The sequence below is a fragment of the Nilaparvata lugens genome, chromosome 5 (assembly GCF_014356525.2).
Source record: "Nilaparvata lugens isolate BPH chromosome 5, ASM1435652v1, whole genome shotgun sequence".
NCBI classification, from domain to species: Eukaryota; Metazoa; Arthropoda; class Insecta; order Hemiptera; family Delphacidae; genus Nilaparvata; species Nilaparvata lugens.
In genome coordinates this window covers 68759167-68786736 of record NC_052508.1, presented here as the reverse complement: position 1 = coordinate 68786736, position 27570 = coordinate 68759167, and the positions used below count along the sequence as shown (strand labels likewise).

Below are 27570 nucleotides of genomic sequence, written 5' to 3'. Positions count from 1 at the left end.
CGAAACTGGACGTTTTCAACTCAGGGAATAATCATTAGATACCCAGGTTCAAGTGTAACATGCAGACTTTCGTTTGAAATTTTAGTTTACTCTCTGAACTCTGGCGTTCAATTGTGAAGTGGTTACTCATTTTTCTGTCTCTCTCACGGTACTAGAAGTAACCAATTTCAAGTCCCCAGGGACTGAAAGTAGCTCAATCTAGGGGATGAAGGGAAATTGTCAAGGGGAAAAATCTGGCAACATTGCTTAGCTTCAGCGTAGTCTAACGTTAATAACTGAACATCATCGTACCGATATTAACGAGTGGAACCTGAGAGAAAATACCGTAATAACTACTTTTATTAACATACTTTTAAGTCTGTGGTAGAAGTTACTACTTACATCTGGGCTTCTGTTATTGTAAAATAGCATGGAGATAGAAGCATGGTTCATAACGAAGGAAACTGTAAATAATACATTATTCTGAAATATCGGGGCACCTCCGCTCTGGAGTACAAAAGCATATAAAATTTAATACGAAATAAGAAATTATAATTATTTATAAAAATTATTTATAGTCCATTAATTATTTATAGTTATAATTCATAGAAATTATTTATAGTTCATACAGAAAGGTTCTAACTAATCATAGTGGATTGAGATTAATTCCCAGAGGAATGCAAAAATTTCTATCACAAAAGCATATTAAATTTTAATCCTGATTAATTTCACGTGAACCAAATCAGAGAAGACCATTTCAAAAAGATAGCTTATCTGATTGGTTCTACTGGAATTAATCAGGATTAAAATTTAACCGGCTTTTGTACAACCGGCACTAAGTACCTGATTGAATGATTACAAAATTTCAACAGCTGAGTCATAATTTTGTATCAGTCCCACACACATGCACTCGTCACTCACTTCATCATCAACAGACGACGAAATTGTCAGCTGTTTTTCCAAGGTTGAATGAAATAATCCTTTTAATGTCCTTCAGCGAGTTTTCCCAGGGATGAGACCTAGTGCAATCGATTTTTGTATATTATGAACCTACTATGTTCTGAATTTCGTTAGAATCGTTAGAGCCGTTTTCGAGATCCGGTCACATACAGATATATAAACATATAAACAGAAATTGCTCGTTATAGGATATGTAGGTGTGAGAGGAGGAAAGGAATGTGCGTGCATCACCGGTGCAAAGTTATTTTTCTCCATCAGGGAAATTTACAAACGTGTACCTTATGGAAACAACCATTCATTACAGGGATGACAGATTGTATCCTGTACAATTATCCATTCATGGACACGTTAAACGGTCGGTCCCGGCTGAAGTATGAAAGTCGTAAGGCCCATTGACGGCTTAAATTATATTATATTCAGGCTAGGTGGAACCTTCCCGCAAGGGACTCCCCACCATAACGAAAAGCCATACGAATTTACTTTATCCATTCATCATTCAGATGACATTGCATCCTCTAGGCAACACTCACCCATTCATCATTTCAATGACATTGTATTCTCTCTAATCGTTTGAAAATTGCTGAAGTTTGAATCCTCAATTAATCTTCTGAAAGTGATTAGGTACTACTTTCCGCCACAATAATAGTTAGATGAACAGTACTTCATATAAATTATATACTCGAGTGATAGAGCAAATTTTCACGGCCGTCGTACGGTTGTTAACTCTAGTACAAAATACTGCTTTAAAACTCTTGGCGTCATCCTGTCTAAACTCGGCAGTTTATGTCTTCAAAGTTGAATCATTACTTTACCAGTTTCATTTGATTGATGGTAACGACGTGATTCTCAACTTTCGAGCAAGTGAGAGATTTTCTGCAACTCAGTATCTCGAAGACTAATTTTCCATTAGAGTTATGCCGTTCAAACTAGTCATTAGTAACTATGTAGTTTTAAATTGGAAAATTGCAAAAAGTGAGTTATCATTCAATAAAGTATGATTGAAAAACTGAAATTCACCTACTCAAATTATACATTACGACAATTATTAGTAAGAGAATTTCTAGTTTCAATCTCATATATTCAATTTAGCGTTTGGAAGGCAAAGGAAAGATAATAATGCTAAGGATGATGCCCAAATGAAATGGGCAAATTTTCTCAAATTTTGGGTTTAAACTAGGATTTTTTTACAAATTCAAATTTATTTATCAGATACCCTAATATTTAAATTTAAGGATTTTTTCAGGAATTCGATTATACCAAAAATTAAATTGATTTGGCGGTTTTTTTAAGCTTTTTAGAGGAACCTTTTATTAAATTGATAAACCACGACTTTATGTTTTTAGGATTTCTTGTATATTTTAAATTTCATTATCAATTTATCTAAATTTGAAATTCTTTGTTTTATTCTGATTCATAGTTTCAGATTGAAGATTTGGTGTTGAAATTGAAGTGAATATAACCTACATAATATTTGGACGATTTGTGACAAAATCAGGAAATTGAAGAAGTTTTGGGCAATATCCTGTTTTTTCTTTTCCGACTATTGTATTGTTTGCTCTATCTAATAAATAAATAAATAAATAAATAAATATCTCTGTAATGAGTCTTAAGGCTTGTGCGTGCGTGAGTAATGGAACTGATGATGATGATGATGGCGGATGAGTTGGCTACAACTGGGTGGGTTCCGAACTACCCAGAAGCGATTATAAAACTCATAAAGAGTATCTAGAGGAGCTAAGCCCTTGAAGTGGTTACCCACTTTGACATTGATTATTCAATGAATTCTCTATATCCTTTGATAACCTATTAATGGACATAACCTATGTATAATATTTGGACAATTTGAAACTAAATTAGGAAATTGGAAAAGTTTTAGGCAATAGCCTGTTTTTTCTTTTTCGATCATTGTATTGTTTGTGCTAACAAAATAAATAAATGAATAACTAATGCTTCCGTAAGATACGACTTGAACTAGAGAGGTAGAACTTAATTTATGTTTTGGTAAAACTTATCAGAGTGAAAAGAGAGACTTTTTTTGAAATGGAAAGGCAGATTCCAATCCCGCAAGTTGTGTGCAACAAACAATTTGCTTGATTAAATAAATTTAACATTTTGTTTGATTCTAAATGGTGCACTTCACATGTCTCAAGGTGTCAACTGATAGTAGTTTCTTGAGTTTTGTGAATTAATTTCTCATAAAATTCAATATTGTCAAACAGTATCTTCAATTACCCTTGACTTGACAGTCATTCTCATCCATTTTTCAACAATCGAAGAAATTGCCTTCTTCTTAGCAGGCAATGTTTTAGCTGTGATTGTGAATAATTCTGTTGTTCCGAGAAAGCTTTAAAAACGTTGATTGAATGCAACTTCCACTTCCGAATGTTTGAAGTCTCCTTGTAACACATTGCTACAAGTAATTTACGATCAGGTTACAGTCAAAAATCCGCAGAACGTTCGACCTTAGTCATTTGACCTCAACTTAGAAAAAAATTAATGGCAGAATTATTCGCATTAGAATATAGAATAAGTGGTGATAATTATCGTATTTTCCATTACAAATAAGGCGTTATAATATAGTGCAATCCAATAATATACTAGAGTTTCTAGTAATATTCTAGACTAAATAATAATAGAGTTTCATTATATATTCCTGATCTAATTCTTCATCTTTATCTTGTCTTGCAACTCGTATTTTCTTCTTCTGAAATGTGTATCATATATATAACCCCTTGTCAATCAGTCATCACGAAATTTAAAGTATAATTTACTAAAAGAAACATATAATCACTTTAGTACAATTAAATTACGACATAACAGACTGATTTTTTATATAAATAAAAGCTATTAGCTTCTACTCACATTTGTGGAGCGCTTTCGGACACTAGGCCCTTCATCAACACTGGTTGACACTTCCGTTGTGGATTTCACAGTTGGTAAGCAAATCATTCAAATAATCCCGCTACTCGTACAACCCACGCTGCTTACTAACTGTGTATTCCACAACGGAAGTGTCAACCAGTGTTGAGGAAGGGCCTAGTGTTCGAAAGCGCTCCACAAAAATGTGAGTAGAAGCTGATAGCTTTTATTTATAAAAATATCAGACTGCTATGTTGTAATTTAATTGTACAAAAGTGATTATTAACATGCAGTTCGTAATGGAAACAAACATTGAAGAGAAACATATAGTCATATTCTTCATTCTTACAAAATAACTAATAACAACTGCTACCGAGAACTTTTCTTTCAGACTGGAATCCAAGCTTCACATTTTTTGATAATACAATACAAGAAATCTCAAAAAAAAGCATAATATAATAGAATCAACAAAAACTGAAGCACTTCATATAAAACAGGTCTTCCAGAATTGTCTACAGTCAGACTCACATTTCAAAGTCAGTGGATTTCATAGGAATGCATAGTTGTCAGGCTTCCTTTTCCACAGCCTTCTACAGTAGAGAGTTGTGATTGAAGTCATCTCTGTTAAATTAATATTGATTAACACCAAATAAAATCCACTTGAGCCATCTAAGCCGGATTGTATTGATTCAGTATTCTGTATTAATTCACTTTTAATCAGCTGATGCCAAGCTTTTTATAACTATATCTTACCGTTTCTGTAAAAATACAGATATAATCAGCTGATTAAAAGTGAATTTCTCATGTTCGCGAACGCGTATATCTGTACGCACCTTTAAACGCTGGGGTTGGACCAAACAAGCGAATGCTTGTTCTGAACCAAGATTAATAAAATCTGGATAGACCTAGTATAAAAGCATTGAAGCCATGAGAGCTAACAGTGGATTCATAAACTTTTCGAGAAATTACTAAATCAAGCTTCTAATAAGTCGAGTTGTTTCTATATGTTTTTCATATGTTCCATGTGTGTTTTACGTGTTTTAATTCGTGTTCTATATCCGTTTGATCTGCAATTGAAGCTATGAGAACTAACAGTGGATTCATACACTTTTCGAGAAATTATTTATCAAGCTTCCAATATGTCGGGTTGTTTCTGTATGTGTTTCATGCTCCATGTGAGTATTATGTGTTTTAATTCGAGTTCTATATTCGTTTGATCTACAGATACCATAAAAACAGTAACTGTAACAGTTCATACAGTAACAGTTACTGTAGCTTGGTCTACCCCAGCCTAGGATGAATACTGTATTGATTTTCTACATGTTTCGAAACAATTATTTTCATGCCACAAGATAGTGAAACCGGAACAAACCTTTCCTCGGAAAAACTGAGAAAGTCAAGTTGCATAAAGCACATATAATGCAAAGGTAATAACTGTAAAATTGGAGTGATTCCTGACAACAAAATTACTGTGCGAGAGCCTCAAAAAGAATGTGATCAAAATGTTCCGCAGTCAAGGATTTACGTTTACGTGCTCATTGAGGATGAGAATAGAAGTAGAAAGACATGAAGGTTCACCAAGGAAGTCCCTAATTAAACACACGCTAAGCTCAATTCATTGTTCAAATCGAAAAGAAACTTACAGCGAAAGCGGCCAATATTCGATTTTCGCTGATATTATGCAACAACTTTTATTTTAGCTCATTTTTATCAATGAGCTCTAACTAGATAGAGATATAAACACAAAGAGATGTAGTCCGCCACGTGTCTGTATTGAAGGAAATTTTCTTGTTGCAATAATTCGATAACAAAAAATATTATGGTCAATTGGTTGACCTTTTACCAGATGGTCCCCATTATTTCATAGCAGAATATAGTCTCTTAATTTCCAGTGTAAACCTGCGTTTACACCAAAGTTATTAACAAAATGTTAATAACGTAATCCTTATTGACCGAGCGAAGTAAGGTCTAAGATTCAAGTCGACGGTTTGGCATTTCTCTGTAGCGCATTTACGGCGAAACGCGGTAATAGATTTTCATGAAATTTGACAGGTATTTTTGAAAAATACCTGCAAATACAAGTAAATTTGACAGGTTATTAACAAAATGTTAATAACTTAATCCTTATTGACCGAGCGAATTGAGGTCTAAGATTCAAGTCGACGGTTTGGCATTTCTCTTAATGTTTAAATGTTTATATGTATATATGTTGCGCATTTACGGCGAAACGCGGTAATAGATTTTCATGAAATTTGACAGGTATGTTCCTTTTTTAATTGCGCGTCGACGTATATACAAGGTTTTTTTGGAAATTTTGCATTTCAAGAATAATATAAAAAGAAAAAGGAGCCTCCTTCATACGCCAATATTAGAGTAAAAATCAGACTATAGAATTCTTCATCATAAATCAGCTGACAAGTGATTACACAGATGTGTGGAGAAGCCAGTCTATAATTATTATTATTGCTGTATTCCCATAAGGTCTATTGTAGTTTTAATCAGGTACTTGTGGATGAGAATACTGCGTGAGGTCTACTGTTCACAGAACTACTAGTAGATTCTATTAGATTGACATAACTTATCATACACATGATGAACATATGTGTTTGTCAAGTTCCGTTCAATCTAATAGAATCTATAAGGATTAAGTTATTAACATTTTGTTAATAACTTTGGTGTAAACCCATCAGCTTGACACTCCTTTTCCATGTTCAGCATATACCTATTAATTATTATCATAGAATAACCAATATCATATCATAGAATATAATGATATGATTCTAAGTTTATCTCATGTATCAACCAACCTTACGCTACTCTCTTCTCAAATAAATAAATAATTATAAAGGCTTTTAATGAACGAAATTCTTTTCATTTTCGAAAATAATCAAGTAAATGTTAATTAATACATCTTCTTATATATTTTCCATTAACAAGTCGCTAGTCGATTGCTTTTCCTTCGACACAATTTTGTTTTTGACACTTCGACACAATATCTTTTCTCAAATTAATATACCGTACACATCATTTACTTAATGCACATCAAATAATCAAATACAAATGTTAACTGAATACTGCCATTATAGCGTGGAACTCACTATAGGTACCAGTTTGAACCAGAGGCGTGAGGATAGGTGTGAGGATTAGCGGCAACTCATAGCAATCTTACAATTACTACTTATTATAATGTCAATCTACTCTTTTAGCAATAGGCTTCTCTTCAGTGTATCCGCTTATTCAATCTCATTTTTGCCCATTCTCTCTTCATCACTGTCTCTCTACTATGTACTATTATTGTAATTAATTTTTCATCATAGAAGTGTTATCACTTTGCATTTTGTTTTTGTATTACCAGTCTTGTCAGACCTGGCGATGTAAAGATGTATTAAATAAATATCAAATATCTCTCTTTTGGGTTGGAGTTATGCTCTGTCTCTCTCTCTCTCTCTCTCTCTCTCTCTCTCTCTCTCTCTACAAAAACTGTTATTTATCAACTCCACTCCTACTTATTTTTCAAATCTGGTCTATTTAATACCTAAATCTAAATCCATTGCAAAACTTAATATAGTATTTATTTATTTATTTATTTATTTATCTATTTATCTATTTATCTATCTATTTATTTATTTATTTATTTATTTATCTATTTATCTATTTATTTATTTATTTATTTATAATTTTTACAAAGTAGCACTGATTGGGAGAGAAAAACTAAGGATACTCCTTGTACTATTTCTCTCCCAAATTTAGATAACATTTTAAAAGTTCGAAATAGGGTTATGGTTTCACTTTTCTAAAATTTAGTCCATTTTCACTAAAAAAACAACGAAAACTATCAATTTTAAATTTTTCCGGTTAAAAACAGAATAAAAAACAAAAATATCACACTCAAATCACCATTAATTGAAACATTTTTGCGTCATTTGACAAAATTTAGTGCCAGAAAATCCTTTTCTTTCCTCTCCCTCTTATTACCTAATCAGAAAACATAAGCTATTCATTGTAGTTTCCGAATTTATATTTGAAAGACAGCCGGTCGTTTATTCGACATTTCATGATGTAACAATAATTAGTGAAATAAAGAGTTTTCTGTTAAAATAAAACATGATGTGCGAATGTTATGCAAGACATATTAGGCCTACACAATATTGATATGTAAAATTCACAATCGGAATTGACCTACTTTCCAAATTGGCCGATAACACTTCTTACATTCATCAAGAGAAATTGATGATGAGCAATTATTTTCTCTGTGAAACTGATAAGGGTGTAAAAAATAGAGGTTACAGTTTTTATGTAGTAGGTTTTAGCGAGAAATTCTCATGATAACGTTTGAGAAATCAAAATACCAACTTAGTGCGATGTTTATTATACCAACCATTTAAGGCAGTGTTGAATGTCTACCTTGAAAAGTAACCCTAGGACAACGCAATAGTTGTATCATTAGAGCAATTAAAATATAGATTAAACGTAAATAAGGTACTCGCAACTATTGAGAGTGGTAAGTTATCATGAAAAAGTAAACGTACAAGCGAGGTACATTGTACAAAGGAGTCTACAGATAAGGTCAGACTCAACGAGCTTTTCAACAGAAAGAAGGAAGAATCGTATAGAAAATATGATAGCTTCAAAGGAGGCAAAAACTGCAGATTTCTGTTCGAGAGAACAAAACAATAGAACAATGGGGATAAATTATAAAAAGTCCCTGGAGGCAGACTTTATTCTAATTCTAATTCACCATCCAACAACGGGGATAGAATGCATGAATGCATGGGTGCCTGCATCAAGATTCTGACGTGAGAACAAATTCTTCTATCACATTCTGCCACTTCTAAATGAATGCAAGGTCATCTAAATGTCCTTTCTAAATGAACTCAATGTATTCAAGCTTATTTAAATGCCCGCCTTTCGGAGAAGACGTTACCGTCGGTCCCGACTACCTAAAAAGTAGTTGACACATATGTTGTCAAATTCTACACAGTTTTAATTGTGTGTTAACAATATTGACAATAACTCAGTCGAATTTCTAAAAAGTAGTCGTCATCTCTCATCATCATCCCTCTCACTCATTACCCACGCACAAGCCTAAGAGCTTATGTGAGCATCACCCTCAGTTTAATAGGTCTCACTAAATGTAGAGGGTCACTTCGAAATAAATTCAAACTCAGCGGTCAGCGAGTTATCTTGCTAATCACTCAGATACGATTATTTAAAGTGCCTAGTATCATACAGAAACAATAGCGTTAGTAGATATCCCATGGTATAGGGCGTTTATATCGCAACTTCTACTGTTATTTCAAGCCGATTACTGTCGATTTGTACTGTTTTGACCAGGTAAGAGTGTATGAACGGCACAATATGAGAGACTACCAGCGCCATAAAGCTTCACAGGAAAGAACTACGTGGACTATAGGCTTCAGATAACAGTAAAAGTTGCTACATAAACGCCCTATACCATGGGATATCTACTTATGCTATTGTTTCTCTATGCTAGTACTCACGTTGGGAGGGTGACCGCTTGTGTAGGCCAGGACTGCTCTGTTTTGCCCATCAGAAACTCTTCGAGATGATTCGGAGCCCCCTTCAAACCTGGTGGTTTGAAACCTCCCTTCTACATCTTTCATCATGATCACTCAAATTATTTGTTGGACAAGTATTGAAATGTTGGCCAAAGTACTACACAAAATATGAATGTGATATGATTCTTCTTTATTCATTTATACAATACATAAAAATAACATACTTTAAATTATAAAGTACATTATCAAAATGATAGGGAGAGGAAAAATAAGGTAACCTTGTGCTATTCCTCTCCCAAATTTGAATAACACATAGTCCGAAATAGGTTAATTCTTGTAGTTCTTCAATAAACAAATTTTTCAGTCCTCGTGAAAACTTTTCACGATGAAAATTAGAAGATGATAATATCCATTTCGGATAGTCTATTTTCAAACTGATCTTTTGTTATGACAATCTCATTCAATTTCTGTACAGTCAAATATTTCTTATCAATTGATAATGAGTTTGTCTCATTTACTTTAGTGAAAATTTCTGTACTAAGCTGTTTTAATCTGCTATTTAGATACTTGATCAAGTACCGGGCAATCAAAAAGTCTCTCCGCAGTACCTGCATTCTGTTTTAGCTGAAGATTGTGTTCTGTTTAGAAACCCGTTCGAGAATTTACTCCCACTTTTTCCCCCTCTACTGTAATGAATGTAAACGTAAGTTTAATAGATTAACACCTTGCTATTGTTATAAATACTTGTTTTTGAGTTATGGAGTGTTTTTTTAGTATATATTTCACTGCGGAGGGACTTCTTGATCACCCTGTATTTTCACAAAGTAGATTTTCAAATTTGGATGCTTCAAAACTAAACATAGAATAAATATTTCACATCCTTGAGAATGATTATCTTCAACTTTCAAGAAACTTGAATTACGGAGAAGCTTTAATATAAAATATAATGTCACCAACTCATAATTATTGATAACAGTGTAGTTAATTATTGACACATTAAATATTGACAAGAGTGTCGAGCTGTCAAGAGACCAGACACATTAGATGTGTTTTTCGAGAAGTTTTAATGTAGGCCTACCGATCAGGATAAATATTGTAAATATTGTTGACGTCAGAATCAGGAAATCTAGCCTATACAACTTGTGACGAAACTGTGTTCTTTTGAAAGCTCCTCAACGTCTTACCGAGAATGAGAGTATTCACTCTTCTAAGACTATTTTTGTAGTGTATCTCTCTCACAACGAGATTGAAAGTCTTTGAATACTTCTTTTGTAGAGTATCTTCTTCACAGCTAGATAATGCAGATAAGGCACCCAGCGTTACAAGATTTATGTCGGAGCTTAGAAGCGTCGTCGTCCTAGTCTCATTTGAGAGTGAGAGTGGACTATTGGGCAAGGCAGAGTGTGACCTTTCGAGTTTCGGCTTCTCTAAGCTCCAAGAGCGAGTCGAAGGCCTCTCACCGAGGATCTGAGTTGTCCTACATTTTGGGAGAGCGCTTGTCATCTAATATTTACCTCTCAATTATACTTGGGTACAGTGTATCTCTCATCTGTATTTCAAGCTCTATGTTCATTCTCGTGGAAGGAAGGCCAATAACTGTGGCTTAAAGCTGTGCAAAGGCTAAAAATAAACTTTTTACTCGTGATATTTTTCAAAGATTTTCGATTTGTAAATCATCAAGCTATCAAAATGAAAAAGTTTTCACTGGAAAACATTTTTTTCTGATCATTACGTTTTGAAATATGAGCGCCTAAAGTTAAAAATTTTGGGACAGAACATTTCAAATTCAGTGAGAGATAAATCCATGAGATTTAGTGGTAATGTTGATCTAGTAAAACAAAAAAATTCTAAAAATATCAATTTTTTAGATAGGCTAGTTATTCAATTTACTAAAAATAACAAAAATAACTTTTGGTTGAGTTATTTTTGGTAGAGTGAATAAATTTTTCAAAAATTGATATTTTCAGAAAATTTATGTTTTACTAGATCAACAATACCATGAAGAATCTATTCTTTAAATCTCATGGATTTAACCGAATCTTACCGAATTTGAAATGTTGTGTCCCAAAAATTCAAACTTCAGGCGCTCATATCTCAAAAAGTAATGATCGAAAAAAAATGTTTTCCTGAAAAAACTTTTTCATTTTGATAGCTTGATGATATACAAATCGAAAAACTTTGAAAAATATCAGGAGTAGAAAGTTAATTTTTAGCCTTTGCACAGCCTTAAGCCACAGTTATTGGCCTTCCTTCCACGAGAATGAACATAGAGCTTGAAATACAGAACAACTCACTTGATTAGTTTATACTAGCAAGTAACCCATGCTCCGCAAGGATCTATTTTGAAACTTTACAAACTGAAAACTTGACGTAATGAAATCTTGAAAAATTGAAAATAGGCCTATAACTATCCTCGGATAATTAAGAATCTTTATGCAAAATTTCAATTGAATCAGTCCAGTAGTTCAGACGTGATGATGCGTCAAACATAATTTTCCTATCCCGTACGTGTGTGTATAAAGGTGCGTACAGATATATGCGCCGCGAACATGAGCAATTCACTTTCAATCAGCTGACTATATCTGTATTTTTACAGAAACGGTAAGATACAGATATAAAAAGCTTGGCATCAGCTGATTAAAAGTGAATTGCTCATGTTCGCGGCGCGTATTTCTGTACGCACCTTAAGGCTCAACTCACACTTACGCGACTCAGGTCGAGAAGAGACTCGACTCTAGTCGAGAGCATGTGCTTCCAAATGGTGACACTCAGACCAGTCGACTCTAGTCTCCGCGACTGTCACCATTTGAAAACACTTGCTCTCGACTGGAGTTGAGTCTCTTATCGACCTGAGTCGCAAGTGTGAGTTCTTTCCTTTATTATAAAAGGAAAATTTATTATTACAAAGCCAGTTCTTTCCTTTATTATTGTAGGCTTATGATTTATTCTAATTCTCTAATAATGAATAATAATTGTAATAATAATTAGGGAATAATCCCTAATTCTAATACAAATTAGATAAGAACTCATTATTCATGTAAGTTACAATGTTTGCTGCACTTATTGACAATTCAATGACAATAATATAGCCAGTTATTCAATGAGTATTCAATGTCCAGGTTGCCAGTTGCACAAATTGAATTTTAATCATGATTAATTCCCACGAGAACCAATCAGATAGTAGACTAATTTTTTGAAAAGAAGGCTTATCCGATTGGTTATTGTGGCTTTTAAACACGATTAGAATCTAACAGGCTTTTGTGCAACTGAGCCACTGCATTAAACAAGCCTGTTGAATTTCAATCATGATTAATTCTCACGAGAACCAATCAGAGAATAGGCTACTTTTTTGAAAAGGAGGCTTATCCGATTAGTTCTTGTGGCATTTAAACACGATTAGATACTAACAGGCTTCTGTGCAACTGAGCCACTGCATTAAACACGGATACACAGTGACTACAGCTAAGGTTTTATTAACTACCTATGTTTTAATTAAAATATCGGGGCACCGAGCTTCGCTCGTTATTTTTATTTATTGATAAACAGAACACACTTCTCTAAAATGTTCGTGTTTATATTTTACAGCTGATTATACGTCAGCTTATGAATATCAGGAATGTGATATTTTGATTTTCCATAGAATCACTCGCTCACTTTTTACTATCCACAGACGACGAGAGTCTCAACTGTTTCAGCCAAGGATGAATTATCCTAATTTCACAGCTGGCTATATGTTATCTTATGAATTTCCGGGATGCGATATTTTGATTCGCTCACTCTCTCACTCGCTCACTCACTTTTTTACTATCCACAGCTTTTTCAGCCAAGAATGAATTATCCTTCTAATGTCGTTCAGCGAGTTTTCCCAAGGATGAGACCTAGTGCAATCGAATTTTTATATCATAAACCAAATTTCTATGTTTCAAATTTCGTGAAAATCGTTAGAGCCGTTTTCGAGATCCGTTGAACATAAATAACCAGATATAAATATATAGAAATACAGAAATTGCTCGCTTAATATAATAGAGTTATAATAGCTCTCTTTAAAAACACCTAATAATGATATCAATCAACTATGTTTCTAAATGAAACCATATACTACACTACACGTACACGACTGGATAAAATGTCTTCTGCTGATCTCAAGATGAAACATCAGAATATACTATACAGTATTATCTGTTTTTACTTTCCTTGCCCTATTACCATAGGTAAGGAAAGTATTGCTTTCCGAAAAAAATTAAGGTACCCCAATTTCAAAATTTCTATACGTTTCAAGGTCCCCTGAGTCCAAAAAACTGGTTTTTGGGTATTGGTCTGTATGTGTGTGTGTGTTTGTGTATGAGTGTATGTGCGTCTGTGTACACGATATCTCATCTCCCAATTAACGGAATGACTTGAAATTTGAAACTTAAGGTCCTTTCACTATAAGGATCCGACACGAACAATTTCGATCAAATGCAATTCAAGATGGCGGCTAAAATGGCGAGAGTGTTGTCAAAAACAGGGTTTTTCGTGATTTTCTCGGAAACGGCTCCAACGATTTTGATCAAATTCATACCTAAAATAGTCATCGATAAGCTCTATCAACTGCCACAAGTCCCATATCTGTAAAAATTTCAGGAGCTTCGCCCCATCAATGCAGATAGATTCCCAATTATCAGGCTTCAGATACAATTGAAACGAAAAAAATCAAGTGGAGTAGATTGAGCATGAAAATCTCTACAATTAATGTTCAGTAACATTTTCACCAAAAATTGAAAATAAGTTTTAAATTCGAGAAAATGTGATTATTCAATTGCAAATTATTGTTGATTCTATCAAATCATTCACTATGAAGAGATAGCAGACCTCATGTGTGTCTCCAGCGTTATTGCCCTGTCACCAGCTGGCTTAAATCTTTGAATAGTAGACTTGAGATGCGCGGGAGCACTAGCGTCAGGTGATCAATTTTCATAACGGCAAGGAAAGTTGTGTGAGTGCACCACACCAGATTTATTGACAATGGCATCATAGTCGAAAAATGTTGTGAGTAGACAATTTTACAAAAGGTTACTTGGATTTTTATTTTTATTTCTATTATACAGTATTTACGTTTATGAGCAATGACGTAGCGATCGACAGTGCATATCGTGGAAGAGAGTGAACGCCTCTTGCCGTATCAGTATAGTGACAAGACAACCCGGTAGTGTTTTAGCGCGCCGTATAGCATCGACCGACCGAAAAGTGAAAGTGCGGTGCATAAAAAACAACAAATGCTATGGAGACTGTGCACAGCTGATACTATGAGTATTTCTCACACATAATATTCATCTTTAGAGCCTAAAATAACTGAGACTGTGCACAACTGATCCTATAATGTACAGTAGTTCTCAAACTTCTATAATAAAAATCTGATGTGGCGCACACACAACTTTCCTTGCCGATATGATTTGATCACCTGAATCAGATCTGATCAGATCTGATCTGATCTGATTTGATCAGATCACTCAGATCTGATTTGATCCTATGAACAATAGTTCTCAAACTTCTATAATAAAAATCTGGTGTGGCGCACTCACACAACTTTCCTTGCCGATATGATTTGATCACCTGACGCTAGTGTTCTCGCGCATATCAAGTCTACTTATAAACAAAGATCCAAGCCAGCTGTTGACAGGACAATAACGTTGGAGACATACGAGGTCTGCTATCTCTTCATAGTGAATCATTTAATAGAATCAACAGTTGCCAACAGTTTGCAATAATTGGATAATCACATTTTCTCGAATTTCGAGCTTATTTTTAATTTTAGGTGAAAATGTTACTGAACATTAATTGTAGAGATTTTCATGCTCAATCTTTTCCACTCAACATTTTTTGTTTAAATTGTATCTGAAGCCTGATAATTGAGAATCTAAAATCAAACTTTGCATAGATGGGGCGGAGCTCCTGAAATTTTAACAGATATGGGACTTGTGACAGTTGATAGAGCTTATCAATGACTATTTCAGGTATATTTGATCAAAATCGTTGGAGCTGTTTTCGGGAAAATCGCGAGAAACCCTGTTTTTGACAACATTTTCGCCATTTTAGCCGTCATCTTGAATCGCATTTGATTGAAATTGTTCGTGTCGGATCCTTATATTGTAAGGACCTTACGTTCCAAATTTCAAGTTAGTCCGTTAATTGGGGGATGAGATATCGTGTACAGAGCCGCACATACACTCATACACACACACACACACACCACACACACACACACACACACACACACACACACACACACACACACACACACACACACACACACACACACACACACACACACACACACACACACACACACACAGACCAATACACAAAAACCACTTTTTTGGACTCAGGGGACCTTGAAACGTATAGAAATTTAGAAATTGGGGTACCTTAATTTTTTTCGGAAAGCAATACTTTCCTTACATATGGTAATAGGGTAAGGAAAGTAATTATCTTCAGAGCCTTATTAACTAGTAGTTCGGTGAACAGTAGACCTCGCACAGTTACAAACCACAGCCTCCACTTATACTACCCATCAGAGTAAATTCTGTCTAACATAACTGAGACTGTGCACTACTGATCCTATGAACAGTAGTTCTCAAACTTATATAATAATAATCTTCAAAGCCGTATTAACTAGTAGTTCTGTGAACAGTAGACCTCGCACAGTTATAAACCACAGCTTCCTCTTATACTACCCATCAGAGTAAATCCTGACTGTATGTCGTGTCGGCGAGACATCGGTGTGAAAACGGCTAATGGCTGTTGGAGTTGGTGTATCAAAAATGCTAACATCAAAAGCTAATCTCATTCAAGACATACTGGCAACAGGTCAGCCCGAGTTGAAAGCAGGGAAAGGTCGAGAGAAAATACTATGTTACTTTCATTGCGTTATTGCATGCAATCAATAGTTCAATTAATTGTGCATAAAAATTGCATTCAATGAGGTATACAATTAATATTCACACAGCAGCTGATTTTTCACCAAGTTTCATTGAGATATTGAATTGCATGCGTCATGGCATGCAATTTATAATCCACTCGACAGCTGATTTATGATGAATAATTCTATAGTCTGATTTTTACTCTAATAAGTTATTTGCGTATAAAGGAGGCTCCTTTTCCTTTTATATTATCCTTGAAATTCAAAATTTCCAAAAGTCTTGTATATACGTCGACGTGCAATTTAAAAAGGAACATACCTGTCAAATTTCATTAAAATCTATTGCTGCGTTTCGCCGTAAATGCGCAACATAAATAAACATTTAAACATTTAAACATAGAGAGAAATGCAAAACCGTCGATTTGAATCTTAGACCTCACTTCGCTCGGTCAAAAAGCTCGGTCATAAACATTTAAACATAAAGAGAAATGCAGAGCCGTCGACTTGAATCTTAGACCTCACTTCCCTCGGTCAAATTTTAAAAAACCTTATAAAAGGAACTACCTGTCAAATTTCATGAAAATATATTGCCGCGTTTCGCCGTACATGCGGAACATATAAACATAAAGAGAAATACAAAACCGTCGACTTGAATCTTAGTCCTCACTTTGCTCGGTCAATGAACGAAATTGCTCACAACTGATCAGTTCTATGAACAGTTCTCGAACTTCTATAATATTCATCTTCGGAACTGAAATGTGTCATAAATATTATGTACAGTTCATCAACTACCATAGGTCAGTTATTGGAGATAGACGTACAACGAGATGATAAGCTGGTATGTGTTAATTATTGTACTGTAATATGCACGGACAGGTCAACAACAATCGGGTCAAGAGCTTGTTGCTATAGAGCGGCCCACGCAGTAATGGCAGTATTTAATCAACATTGGTGTTACTATCCTTGTCTATCATTCGACAAAGCAGATTGCGCTATCCCTTTCTTGTTGTGCAACGTTGCCGGATCGTTTTTAACAATATAGAAATAGAATTAATCAACAAAATATTTAATCTCAATTACGAAAATGTATTATTTAATCATTGGAGAATAAATCTTCTTGACGAATAAAATTTAATTGATTATTTTGAACAGTTAATCGGCAGAGAATCGGCAATGCTGTTTCCCCATCTTTCTCCACTGCCATTATAACGTAGACCTCACGTCTTCCATTCGGCTGAATACTGTTCAAACTGATTATGCAAGTTTAGCAGGTTCACACTACGGATTACCATGATATACTTCAGATCTTTCAGAAGTGGATTAGAAATGGCAATCTACAGATTGCCTATAAAGCCATAGAAGGAAATTAAACTTTGCGAAATGAAGCATTTGAACTTTTTCAGTTATCTTATGATAGTTTGACATCTTGAGAGACCGGAATCCCTGAAGGAATTCAAATCCTTCACAATATTTAATGAAGTTTTGATCAAACTTCTGTTGAGCATTATAATATTATTGTACATAATTAAATATTTTGAAATTAAAGTATGTTTCACGCAATCTCTGGTATCATTACCTACGTCTTTCAAAATTCTAAATTTTGGTTTGTATATTTCTGGACACGGAATTCGATTCAAAGTGAAGCAACATAACCTACCTTTTCGACATTGGTTTACTACTATCAAAATTCGAAAAGGGGCTAGGCCTGTTGGTCCTTTTCTAATCATGTACCTACTTGATTTGTGCATTGGTTAATGTAAATGAATAAATGACTTCTGTTCCTTTTCCCATTGAGATAAAACATTTTCCTTCTGTTCCTTTTCTCAATGAGATAAAATATTTCCATGAAAGAATATCTAGTAGTTCTGTGAACAGTAGACCTCACGCAGTATTCTCATCCACAAGTACCTGATTGAAACTATAGACCTTATGGAAATACAGCAATAGACTGGCTTCTCCACACATCTGTGTAATCACTTGTCAGCTGATTTAAGATGAATAGTTCTATAGTCTGATTTTTACTCCAATATTGGCGTATGAAGGAGGCTCCTTTTTCCTTTTATATTATCCTTGAAATGCAAAATTTCCAAAAACCTTGTATATACGTCGACGTGCAATTAAAAAAGGAACATACCTGTCAAATTTCATGAAAATCTATCACTGCGTTTCGCCATAAATGCGCAACATATAAACATTTAAACATTAAGAGAAATGCCAAACCGTCGACTTGAATCTTAGACCTCACTTCGCTCGGTCAATAATTCAGAGGTTGATATAATATTGGGAATACTAAAATTTACGCTCAACATCTTAACAATACAGACATTGATGACACAGTTATGAAAATATGTAGAGAAAAGAGAATATATGGGAATATTGTGACGATATCCAAGGTTAAGAATTGAAGTGGCTCAAGGATATCTATTATCAAACTTCTGCTTTCGAAAAAGCCTTGGTGGAGATAAATATTCAGATCTATACTATTCTTCTCAGAAACTGGAACTTACTCCATGAATATCGTTCAGCTTGAGATATCAGGATTCAGGATAAACAATTGGCAGAGCATTTCAGCATTCCATTCATCAGTACTCCTGAAATACCCACCCAATTTCCACAATTGGAAAAGACACATAAGAATTAGGTTGTACTTTGTATAAACATGAACAAAAATATTAATTAATTGTATGGTTCATTATGGTTTATGTTGTTATTATTAATCATGGTTTATTCTCTTATGAGGTGCGTTCACACCAAAGCTGTCAACAAAATGTTGTCCCCAAATATTTTTCTACAAAAAGGTGTCAATTCAACCCATTCAATCAATTTATTTAGCCTAACGATACAGTATAAAATTCTTTTTATAGAGAAAAAGTTGTTGTTCACAAACGTAGAGCAACTAAAATTGTCAAATTTTTTGCCCAGAGAGCGAAGTGTGAAATGAACATTTTGTTGGAAACAAGGATTTCCACGAGTTGTCGACAAAATGTGTTGTCAACAAAATTTTATCCACAACAGACTGCTTTTATCAAAAGTAGAGCAACAAAAGTTGTCAAATTTTTTTCCAATCTTTGCCCAGAGAGCGGAGTGGGAAACAAACGTTTTTGTTGAAAACAAGTATTTCCAAAAGTTGTCGACAAAATGTGTTGTCAACAAAATTTTATCCACAACAGACTGCTTTTATCAAAAGTAGAGCAACAAAAGTTGTCAAATTTTTTTCCAATCTTTGCCCAGAGAGCGGAGTGGGAAACAAACGTATTTGTTGAAAACAAGTATTTCCAAAAGTTGTCGACAAAATGTTGTCCACAAATAGTTTTCTACAAGAAATTGTTAATACTTTTTATAGGAAACAGACTGTTTTTATCAAAAGTTGTCAATTTTTTGCCCAGAGAGCGGAGTGGGAAACAAACGTTTGGTTGAAAACAAGTATTTCCAAAAGCTGTCAACAAAATGTTGTCCACAAATAGTTTTCTACAAGAAATTTTTAATACTTTTTATAGGAAACAGACTGTTTTTATCAAAATTTGTCAATTTTTTGCCCAGTGAGCGGAGTGGGAAATGAAAATTTTGTTGAAAACAAGGATGTCGACAAAATGTTGCTGTGCTTTGTAAGAAACTGGCAAAAAATTTGTTGGAAACTCTCAGTTGACAACTCACTGGTGTAAACACGGATTCACTTCCCAAGCTAATCGAACCAGCATCAATAAACAGAGTAGGCCTATGAAGGCAGAATAGATTATTTGGAAATTCTACGTGAAAAGGTTAAGAAAAGGTAGAACGAGATTTTTTTCTGATGACAATGCCCACATGTGCTCTAAGCATGTGCGTAAATAATGAGAATAATAATTGAATAATTGCCTTTATTAAGGGCGGAATTAGGACTCCAGGTCCTCTCTGCCACACAACCCCTTGAGAGATTGAGAGATGAGAAGGGATCTCATTTCTGGAACAATGGCGACTGTAGGCTAACTAATAATATACTCACAATAAGCCTCGAACATTTTAAACTAGGATGGTGGATTCTTGGGATTTGCCAATTATACTCTCAGTTAAAATTTAAATTTTATGATGACCAAGACTGATTTGCACATGATCATGAATTTGACACAAATAGACGACGCGAACAATCGTCCTTGTGAACCCAAAACGTGTCATCCAATGTTTTTATAAAGGTGCGTACAGATTTACGCGCCGCGAACATGAGCAATTCACTTTCAATCAGCTGATTATATCTGTATTTTTACAGATACGGTAAGATACAGATATAAAAAGCTTGGCATCAGCTGATTAAAAGTGAATTGCTCATGTTCGCGGCGCGTAAATCTGTACGCACTTCAAGAATAACACGAGAATATCTCAGACTCAAAATCTTCTTAGTTTGTTCAGCTTAGTTTGTCTATCCATTTCCATGATGGTGATGATGATAATGATTCAAAGCTACGCTGAAAAATAAGGAAACGGCCTGTCATAAACCCTGACCTAACGTACAACGACCTTAGGTAGTGGCAAGTTACCAGAGAGAAGTAAGCAGATGAATAGTTATTTTGTTATCTATCATCTCTCTCAGATGAACCTTCCGATGGACAATTATTATACTTTCGGGCTATTTCTTCGATGACTTGAAGATAAACTTGTTAAAATTTAGATAAACTTACAGCATCTATCAAGCTTGATAGCAATTAAGCCTACACAGGGACTGGCAATAGAATCTACCTAATTCTAAAATATGAGAGATACAAATAACATACAACTTGTTAGAATTTGAATAAACTATCTCTGAAACATGAGCCTTCCTATGGAAAATTATACGTTCGGGCTATTTCTTCGATGACTAAAGATAAACTTATTAAAATTTAAATAAGCTTACACAGCATCTATCAAGCATAATAGTAATTAAACCTACACAGAGTCTGGCAATAGAATCTACCTAATTCTAAAATTTTGTTACAAAAATATGAGAGATACAAATAGCATACAACATTATAGCATATTGATGCACTCCAGGATTATGATAAATTATCCATGTTGAATGAAATCCTCAGTTTTTGACACACTTTGAGAGTCTTCCCAGAAGGCCTACCTTCATTATTTTATGTTTAATTTCTCTATAGCGAGGTCCACGTTATAATGACAGTATTTGATCAACTTCGGTTTTGCTATCCTTGTCTATCATTCGACAAAGCCGGTGGTACTATCCTTTTCTAGGTCCACAATGATGACAATTATGTTTTTGACGGTGTAGAAATATAATTAATTAATGCAGAGAATTGGCATCGCTATCCTTCTATCTTTATCCACTGTCATTATAACGTGGACCACACTATATGAATTTATTTATTTATTTATTTATTTATTAGAACAGTCACAAACACGATATTTGGAAAGAGAAACAGGCAATTGCCCAAAACTTCTTCAATTCCTTGATTTTGGCACATAAATAGTCCAAAGTGAGGTTAAGTTTAAAATTTCTGTTTTCACCAAAGATTAACACTCAGAGAATACGTATTCGAGATATGACTGATGAATTTTGAATTTCGAAGGGTTGATAAGAGCCGGAAATAACACTAAACAATCCGAAAGTTTCAATAATATTGGAATAAACTTAAAAATTTTGAGCAGAAAAATTAAAACTACTATCACTGCAACAATCAGCTGATTTATTGACACTTCTATGGTAATAGCATTCTTGAGCATTCTCAGATTTGTGCTACAATGTTTGTACTGACTTCAACTACAGAGTAGAGAAGCACTACTTAGATGGTTTATTTATTCCGTGCTTCAACTGTCCCCAAGAAAGAATATTACAAGTTTATAAATCCATTGAGTCGGGGAGCTTCCTAGAGAAATTACACATAGTGATATCTATGGAGAATTTTTTGGAGAGGTTTTTTAATGAGTTAGCAATTTTTATTAGACATTATTTGAGAAGTATTAGAACGAATAATATCAAAAATGTCACAGTATCTCGTGCTCACCAATATATTGTATGTTCTCTTTATCTTTCCTTTATATTCCTTCAACTATGGTACCTTTGAAATTAGGGAAATTTCATTACCGGACCTGTATATAAGTTAATTTTTGTCTTAGATTGACTAATTATTCACATGTTGATGAAAATCAATCGGTAGGTACAGTTATTGTTGATAGCTTGATATAGATGTTCGAGTTTTTGGTATTCAGGAATATCGAAATATGACGATATCTCACAGGAAATGTGATTTTCGAATAAGATTATGAAATCACAGAATAATCTATACACAATCATGTATGAAGAGCATGCAATTTCAAATTAATTACGGTATATTTTGGCATGTGAAGCAAATAGAGGCATCATTATTTCCTTTCTGATCTTGACAGTGAAATATTAGATAAAATGATAAGTGAATTTGCATACATTTAAAGTAGACCCACAGTTCATTAATGATCGTACCATGTAGAAATTATATAACATGATGACATGTATTATTGTAAGACACTTTAAATATAAGGAATAGTTTTGAACAGTTCTAGTATAAATTATTGAATTTTCAGTTTAAGTAACCGTAGCTGAAACATCAAAGTATCCTATTATATCAAGCGAGCAATTTATGTATATCTGTTTATATTTTTATATCTGGTTATTTATGTTCAACGGATCTCGAAAACGGTTCCAATGATTTTCACGAAATTTGGAACATAGTAGGTTTATGATATAAAAATTCGATTGCACTAGGTCTCATTCCTGGGAAAACTCGATGAAGGACATGAAAAGGATAACAATTATTCATCCTTGGAAAAACAGATGATAATTTCGTCGTCTGTCGAAACAGAAGATGCGTGTGTGGGAGAGAGACAGAATTATTTCCAGCTGTGTAATCAATCAGCGAGAAATTTTAATCGACTTGATCAAAATAATCTGATTTGTTGAACATGATAATCATTCTAAACTAGAGTATATCATAATTTTTAAAGTTATTCATTATTAAACAATTCTAAGTGATTAGTGAGTGTTATTTTGTAATTCAATTTGGTTTGTAAATAATCTAAATTGGAACTTTTTTGTTTTTAAATGTTTGAACTGAAAATTGAACCTGAATTCAAGTGTATCATAACCTACTTTCTGGACAATATTTATAGTGTATAAATCAAAATTCGGAGAAGAAACAGTTTTGGGCTGTGCCTGTTAGTCCTTCCCCAATTATTTTAAAGAATAACTGTTTATCAATAGTTTATAAATAAATAACAAGCGAAGCTCGGTGCCCCGATATGGTGTAAGTGCACGTTTAATTTTTGTGATTTTGTGCTCAAAATAACATACTAAATCGATCCCAACCAAAAATTTTATGACAGGTATGTTGGCACTGGACTAAACTGGGCTAAAGTGCACAGCCCCCGATATTACTTGGTATTCATTTGAACAGAAGCTTGGATCATTTTATTGCTAAAGAAATAAGTAAATTATTATTCTCTTCTTATGTTTTTTTTTGCTTTTTTCAGAGAGTTTGTTGCTTGTTGATTTACTAATCAAGTTAACAACAAGAGAATGAATACCATATAAAATAAAGATAGATAAAAGCACCTAAAATTGATGTACAACATCACACATGCCAATAACAAATTCATTGTTATCGATTGATATTTTAGTAGGAAACGTATTATGAAATCTGGAATTCTTATCTCTTGTTGAAATAGTGCTCTTTTATCTTCATGATGTGATTCATGTGTGCTCTAATAAATAAGTAAATATTATCCTATGGTGAGACGTGTAGATGCTCGCTACAAATGCCAGCTCATCTTAGTAGTATATTAAAAGTGTTATCTGAGGTTTTAGCATGTAGGCATCAAAGTGAGTGTAAGAAGCGAGTTTATTTATGAACAATGATCACAACGTCGGCAAGGGTACAAAAGTACAATACGATAATATCCAAGGTGGGCTCGCTGAGTAGCAATATTGAAATATCATCCATTACATAAGTAGGGCTGTAACTCTAAAGTCTTTACTCAGAGAGTTAGTCATGTGCTAATAATTATAAATCTTTCAATCAATCAATCAATCAAATCTAATCAATAGACTCTTCATCGTTCTTTACTAATGTTTACTTCTAATATTGATAAGATATTGATAATAGAAATTCAATGAATGATGTTTATGAGAAGCCAGAGATAACCAGGGTTTATTGATAAATACAATTATTCAGTTGCTGTTGGCTTCTGAAAATAAGTTGTACTGAGTAAATCTAGAGGCAACTTTATTATATTATATAATAAAAGAATATAATAAGAATTCGAGAACTCTACCGGTAATGAGTTAGTTACTAAGATTAATTCAACCTACAATTTAATTTGGACTGTAGTAAAAATTTGAGAAGGGACAGTTTTGAGCATAAGCCTGTAGTGCCTTCTCAACATAAGTGTGATAATTGTACATGACCTGATAAATGAATAAATAAATGAATAAGATTCGAAAATGAATGGAAGGGGTAGAATCCGATGTTCAGCGTGAACATTTAGGTAACAACAAAAAGTTACAAAAATATTCATTGTAGAATTCCTACCACCGTAATTTCATTGCAAAGTCCACCATATCCATTTGCAATTCGAACTCACTGAAACTGCATAGAAAATAAAACAGTTTTCCAAGTTGTTTATTTGAATATTTATAAATTGTTCATACTTTATTTAGCATTAATCCATTACATTTCAACAATAACAATCAGTTCCGATAGTTATTGTCACAATCAATCGAGTGATTTAGAAATCAATGTCGAAAAGCATAATAATTTTGGGATTACACAGTTCAATTGAAGCAGGTGAATCACTAGTAATGAAGCAAGAAGCGTTATGATTTGTTTATAGATAGGCCTACACCGTGACATGAAATATGTAAAGCTGCGTTTACACCAAAGTTATTAACAAAATGTTAATAGCTTAATCCTTATAGATTCTATTAGATTGAATATAACTTATCATACACATGACGAGCATATGTGTTTGTCAAGTTCCGTACAATCTAATAGAATCTATAAGGATTAAGTTATTAACATTTTGTTAATAGCTTTGGTGTAAACGCAGCTTTAGACAATTATATTAATTGAATTCTTTATTGATAGATTCTTTGTTGATTCATTCAATAAGTACATCATCAAAAATCTGGTGTGGTACACTCACACAACTTTCCTTGCTCATTGAACTGTAACATTAAACGAGAATAATTGACCGAGCGAAGTGAGGTCTAAGATTCAAGTCGACGGTTTGGCATTTCTCTTAATGTTTAAATGTTTATATGTTGCGCATTTATGGCGAAACGCAGTGATAGATTTTCATGAAATTTGACAGGTATGTTCCTTTTTTAATTGCGCGTCGATGTATATACAAGGTTTATGGGAATTTTGCATTTCAAGGATAATATAAAAGGAAAAAGGAGCCTCCTTCATACGCCAATATTAGAGTAAAAATCAGACTATAGAATTATTCATCATAAATCAGCTGACAAGTTATTACACAGATGTGTGGAGAAGCTAGTCTATTGCTGTATTTCCATAAGGTCTATAGTTTCAATCAGGTATTTGTGGATGAGAATACTGCGTGAGGTCTACTGTTCACAGAGCTACTAGTATTTAGGGGAACAACATAATGACAATAGGCGGCTACATATTTAAAACTACAATCATACTATTGTTTTCAGAGTACATTTTCCTTTGTGTAAATTGTGAAATTCGATGATTTCGTCAAAACAGCTGATCTACAGATGAAATATCTCGACTATGTGTTCTTTTGAATAAACTGCTCTACCTAGAGAAAACTCTGTCTATACTCTATCTATACTCTCTGGCTACATACTTCACGATAGATACCCAAGTTGATACCCAAGTTCAAGTAAACAGATAAAATTGGTTCTTGTATAATGGAATGTATGAAGAAAACGAAGAATGCGACTGACATGTCTTGAAAACTGACCGAACGACTCGAGAGTTGAGAGCAACGACTTGCACGAGTGTGGATCTCTTACGAACGGCAAAAATAAAAGAACTCCTATACTAAAGATAGCGTGAGCCTGTTTTTCCGTGGGATAATAAGTAATGCAGACTTGTTTTAGTCTACAATGCAAAATGCTTCAGTCGAGCAACTCTATCGATTTTATCAAAATTTCAATAATTCAGGTTTGCAAAAAATTATTATATATGTAGGTAGTCGGTTGAGCCAAGGTTAACTACTACACTGATGAAAATATAAGTTAGGCCTATTATCAAGCAAAATTGATTATCTAATTTTGGTACTTGAGGACTGAAAATTTTGTGAATTGAAGAACTACAAGACTGAGGCCCGGTTGCACAACAGCCGGTTACATTTTAACCGTGATTAATTTCACGAGAACCAATCAGAGAAGGCCTTTTTGAAAAGACAGCATCTCTGATTGGTTCTCGTGGAATTAATCACGGTTAAAATTTAACCGGCTGTTGTGCAACCGGCACTTAGCATATTTCGGACTATGTGTTATCTAAATTTGGGAGAGGAATAGCACAAGGTTACCTTATTATCCTCTCCCTATCATTTTGATAATGCACTTATTGTATAAATGAATATAATTCGATTCCATTTTATCAAGATACCAATCAAACATAGTAATTATTGATAATTATCTTTTATTATCGAATTATCATCAAGCGAAACTCATTAGCAAGATAGCAACCGAATAGTATCATAAATTAAATAATAAATAAAATGGTGTAGTATTGTTGTAATGTTGTAAATAATGTTTGATGATGTAGAGTAAAAATAATTGCAGTGCTCCAGAATCGAATGAAATGTCAAATATTCTCTAAATTAATTAGCAACAACACCTAAGCTTGCTTAATTGACCGAGCGAAGTAAGGTCTAAGATTCAAGACGACGGTTTGGCATTTCTCTTAATGTTTAAATGTTTTTATGTTGAGCATTTACGGCGAAACGCGGTAATAGATTTTCATGAAATTTGACAGGTATGTTCTTTTTTTAATTTTGCGTCGACGTATATAAGATACAAGTTTTTTTTGAAATTTTGCATTTCAAGGATAATATAAAAGGAAAAGGAGCCTCCTTCATACGCCAATATTATAGTAAAAATCAGACTATAGAATTTTTCATCATGAATCAGCTGTCTAGTGGACTATAATACTACCCGTTCAAAAACATCGAACATCTTGAAAATATATCTTTCCATCAACGTTAGTAGACAGTTGACTATAATACTACCCGCCCAAAAACATCGAAAATCTTGAAAATGTAACTTTCCATCAACGTTGTAGACAGTTGCAGCCAGACCTGATAACAGCGCTCACACTCACATTCCGGGACGACACGTCAAGGTAAGATATAAAAAAAGTTCTATGTTTATTTAGG

General features: G+C 33.9%; 1 protein-coding gene across 1 annotated transcript in view; it reads right to left on the bottom strand.

Moving 5' to 3' along the window:
- Positions 1-27570, bottom strand: part of LOC111056073 (ATP-binding cassette sub-family G member 4) — a 144681-nt gene that overhangs the window by 114264 nt on the left and 2847 nt on the right.